Raw genomic sequence first — 4,935 nt, 5'->3', positions numbered from 1 at the left:
AAAAAAAAAAAAAAAAATTAGCTGGGCCTGGTGGCACATGCCCTATAATCCCAGCTACTCAGGAGGCTGAGACAGGAGAATTGCTTGAACCCAGGAGGCAGAGGTTGCAGTCAGCTGAGATCGCCCCACTGCACTCTAGCTTATGCGACAAAGTGAGACTCCATCTCAAAATAAATAAATAAATAACAACGAAGAAAAAAAGAGAGTTCTTTTTATGTTCTGGCTACAAGTCTTTTATCAGATATATGTTTTGCAAGGATCATCTGGCAATCTGTCTGCTTGTTTTTTCAATCTCTTATCAGTGTCTTTAGCAAAAAGCTTTGCCTAACCCAAAGTCACAAAGATTTTCTCCTGTTTTCCCCTAGGAGTCTTAGTTTTATGTTTTACATTTTGGTCTGTGATCTATTTTGAGTGAATTTTGTGATAAGGTGCAAGGTATAGGTTCATTATTTTTGCACACAGATGTCCAGTTATTCTAGCATCATCTGTTGGATGTTTGCAGTTATTATTAACACTGTCCATATTCTCAAGGCTCCTGGGCTCAGGGGTCAGCAACCGTACCTCTGGCCCCAACTGTGCAGTTCAGTCGCCTGGCCCATATGCCCCTCAAACCTAACAGCTGGGGCCTGTTGCAGTTCTTTGCTTGCAAAAGACTTTGTTTCTGGTCTCTTTACCTCTTCTCTCTCTTCCTGAAATCTGCATAAAACAAACCATGAAAGGGCAGGGTGGCCTCGTGGTCTGGCAACGTCCCTTTGAAAATAAACAAGTGCAGAAACTGAAAGGCAGCAGTTACCTCTGGGGACTACTCGAGAAAGAGTTCAGGGCCGGTGCATCCGCTGCGCGTGGCTGTCTTGCCCCGGCTGGGCGGCAGGTCGGATGTGGTAAAACCAAACAGGATCCCGATTGCTTTAGATGTCGCCTCTGGCCAGAGACCCCCGATGCCTCTGCAGCAAGCACCTAATTGTATGTATGGGGTGCAGGCAGAAGAGTTTCATGACTGAACAGCCCTCAACAGTTTGTACAGCCTTCCTCAAAGGTCCAGATTTAACTGGTTCCCACACAACCCTGGGAGGTGGGCAGGTCAGGGACAGTTACCATTATCTTACACATAAGAAAACTGAGGCACAGAAGGGTGAAGAAATAGATGGATGTGGGTTTGGAAATTTTTTTTTTTTTTTTTTTTTTGAGGCAGAATCTCATTTCATCACCCAGGCTGGAGTGCAGTGACGCAATCTCGGCTCACTGCAACCTCCATCTCCCGGGTTCAAGTGATTCTCCTGCCTCGGCCTCCTGAGTAGCTGGGATTATAGATGCACACCACCATGCCTGGCCCTAACATTTTTTTTTTTTTTTTTCTGAGACAGAGTCTCGCTCTGTTGGCCCAGGCTGGAGTGCAGTGGCGCAATCTCAGCTAACTGCAACCTCCACCTCCCAAGTTCAAGCAATTCACCTGCCTCAGCCTCCCGATAGCTGGGATCACAGGCGCCCACCAGCACTTCTGGCTAATTTTTGTATTTTTAGTAGAGACGGGGTTTCATCATGTTGGCCAGGCTGGTCTCGAAGTCCTGACCTCAGATGATCCACCCACCTTGGCCTCCCAAAGTGCTGGGATTACAGGTGTACCATGCCCAGCCACTTGGCTAACTTCTGTAATTTTGGTAGGGACAGAGTTTCACCATGTTGCCCAGGCTTTAGCAAAAAGCTTTGCCTAACCCCAAAGTCACAAAGATTTTGTCAGGCCATTTTTTTGTTTGTATGTTTTGTTTTGTTTGAGATAAGGTCTTGCTCTGTTGCCCAGGCTGGAGTGCAGTGGCCGGATCTCAGCTCACTGCAAGCCCTGCCTCCCGGGTTCACGCCATTCTCCTGCCTCAGCCTCCCGAGTAGCTGGGAGTACAGGCGCCCGCCACGTCGCCCGGCTAATTTTTTTTGTATTTTAGTAGAGATGGGGTTTCACCATGTTAGCCAGGATGGTCTCGATCTCCTGAACTCGTGATCCGCCCGTCTCGGCCTCCCAAAGTGCTGGGATTACAGGCTTGAGCCACCGCGCCCGGCCGGCTAATTTTTAAATTTTTTGTAGAGATGGGGTTTGGCTATGTTGCCCAGGCTGGTCTTGAAATCCTGGCCTCAAGCCATCCTCCAGAATTCATAATTCTCTCTGCCACCCTGGCTGGAAATATCTCAAATGTCCAAAGAATGGATAAGCACATTGTAGTACACTCATCCCATGGAATATTCTCCAGCAATGAGAATGAATGACATACAATCTCACACAGTAGTATTGAATCTCACAAATACCATGTTGAATGAAAGAAGCTAGACACACAAGAGCATATATTACATCATTCTGTGTATGTAAAGCTAAAAAATAAGCCAAATAAATCAGTGCAGGTAGAAGTCAGGGTATCGGCCACACTTAGAGGGGTAGTGACTACACAGGGATAGGAAGGGGACTCGGGATTAGTGATATTGTTTATTGATCCAGATGCAAGTCACGCAGGTGTGTTCAGTAGGTGAAAAATCATTGAGCTATACCCTTACATGTTGATTAAATATTCAGGACTGGGCACAGTGGCTCAGGCCTGTAATCCCTGTAAATACAGAGGCCAAGGTAGGAGGATCACTTGAAGCCAGGAGTTCAAGACCAGCCTGAGCAACATGGTAAAATCCAGTCTCTACAAAAAATAAAAAATAAAAATAAATAGCCACGCATGGCAGCATGCACCTGTGTGGTTCCAGCTACGTGGGACCCTCACTCACGGCCTCACTCTGTCATCCAGGCTGGAGTGCAGTGGCGCCATCAGGGTTCACTGCAACCTTGACCTCCCAGGCTCAAGTGATTCTCCCACTCAGCCTTTCAAGTTAGCTGGGACCACAGGCCAATTTATGGGCTTACTGGGAAGTAACCCATTGTAAATTGAAGAGCATCTGTATTCAACTCTGTTGTTGTATGGTGAAAGCAGCCAGGAACAATATGTAAATGAACGAGCATGGTTTGTTCCAATAAAACTTTATTTTTAAAAAATCAGGTGGACTGGGTGCAGTGGCTCAGGCCTGTAATCCCAGCACTTTGGGAGGCCAAGGCAGGCGGATCACCTGAGGTCAGGAGTTCGAGATCAGCCTGGCCAACATGGTGAAACCCCATCTCTACTAAAGATACAAAAATTAGCTGGGCGTGGTGGCAGGCACCTGTAATCCCAGCTACTTGGGAGGCTGAGGCAGAAGAATTGCTTGAACCCCGGAGGTGGAGGTTGCAGTGAGCCGAGATCGTGCCATTGCACTTCAGCTTGGGTGACAAGAGCTAGACTTCGTCTCAAAAAATAAATAAATTAATTAATTAATTAATTAAGTAAAATAAAATTAAAAAAACAGGTAGTCAGCCAGATTTGCTGATTCCTGGTCTGCTGGAAGATAGGCTGGGTTCTGAAGCCTCCTTCACTGAGTCTCTGCAGGACCCTGTCCAAGTCGCTTCCCTGGTCTGAGTTATCCTTTCTGTAAATCGGGAGGCTGATTCCCTGCTCTAAACCACCCTTTGGGGTTGCCAAGAGATCAGATGAGCTCATCACAGAGGGAGCCCAGAGGGAGAAAAGAGCAGGATTAAGAGCCTCTTAAGGTTCTCTGATGCAGAGCAGATTGCTTTTTCTGCCTAGGTCTGGAGAGAGAAAGCCATTGACCTCAAGTCGCCCTGTGCATCCATGGGTACCAGTGTCCCAGGGGCATCCCAGAGACAGGACCCACAGGCTTGGCAGCAGATCCTGGTCCTTGCCATCCCGAGGCCTCTCCCCAACCCCACCTGTGGAAAGAGAACAACAGTGAAAGAGAGACTGGAAAAATGAGTCTCTAATTGGCTGTTCCTTTGAGCCCCCGGCCAGAAGCTATTTGGGTCTGCTTTAATGACTGAGCAGCCAGTGCCCAGGGCAGGGACGTGTTGTCTGACCTCTAGCCCTCTGCTCAGTCAGGCACGTCTCTCCTTCCTGTTCCCGGGTGGGCGCATCCCACAAAGCCTGACTCAGGCTGTGCCGCATCTGGGGCATGCTGTGCGGATGACTCCAGTGTCAATCACTTGGGGAAGAGGTGGGTCTTCAGAGAGCAAAGTGTAACTGAGGGCAAACCCAAGGCAACCAGGGGAGGGCCATTCTTCCCTTCCCTGTGCCTCCTGCTCTCGGAACTGGTCTTCTGAAGATAGAGGTGCGTGAGGATAATAACGATAAAATAGCAGCTATCATTTGAGATTCACCATGTGCCAGGGTCTGCTTTGAGCGCTTTACACGTATTCACTTAATCCTCACAACAACCCTGTAGGCACCATTATTCTTCTATTATACAAATGACGAAACAGCGACCCAGAAAGGTTAAGATACTTGCCTGAGGTCACACGGCTAGGCAGTGGTGGAGCTCCCCGTGTTGAGGACTACAGAAGGGGATGCCTCGTTGGTCCAAAACAGGTCCATATGGAGGAGTGGGGGCTCACGTGGGGTAAGACCCAGTGAAAACTTGCCTAAACAATCAAGGGCATTTATTGGCTCACAAAATTGAGACGTTCCGAGGATTGTGCTGGCTTCAGGGCCGGCTGGGGCCTAGGCTCAAATGCTGCCCTTAGAAAGCACACACTCACTGTCTTTCAGCCCTTTCCTGCGATGGTTTCATTCTCAGGCTGATTCCTCCGCACGTGGAAGGAAAGATGGCTGCAGGCACTCCGTTTGAGCAACTCCAGATGTTCCAGCAGAATTCTTTCCCACCAGTTTCCACTCAGGGATGACTCTCATTGGGCCACTATGGGCCACGTGCTCGTCTCTGAGCCAATTGTGGTAGCCAGGAGGCGGGACCATGGTGATTGGCTAGGACTGGCTCATATGACCATCCTGGGAGCGGTGCCCGCCCCACTTAAGGACCGGGGGACGGAGGGCGACCCCTATGGGAAGAAGAGGGAAACAGAAC

General features: G+C 48.9%; 1 long non-coding RNA gene across 1 annotated transcript; it reads right to left on the bottom strand.

Moving 5' to 3' along the window:
• Positions 1-424: 424 nt before the first annotated feature.
• LOC105527965 lies at positions 425-4,683 on the bottom strand. The gene is made up of 3 exons (XR_001004300.1): positions 4,363-4,683; positions 794-957; positions 425-696 (listed from the first exon to the last, which is right to left on the bottom strand). It is a non-coding gene; the product is annotated as an uncharacterized LOC105527965 (long non-coding RNA).
• Between the last annotated feature and the right edge of the window lie 252 nt (positions 4,684-4,935).

Source organism: Mandrillus leucophaeus, unplaced genomic scaffold (genome assembly GCF_000951045.1).
Source record: "Mandrillus leucophaeus isolate KB7577 unplaced genomic scaffold, Mleu.le_1.0 Scaffold7, whole genome shotgun sequence".
NCBI classification, from domain to species: Eukaryota; Metazoa; Chordata; class Mammalia; order Primates; family Cercopithecidae; genus Mandrillus; species Mandrillus leucophaeus.
This window is presented reverse-complemented; position numbering and strand designations above follow the sequence as displayed.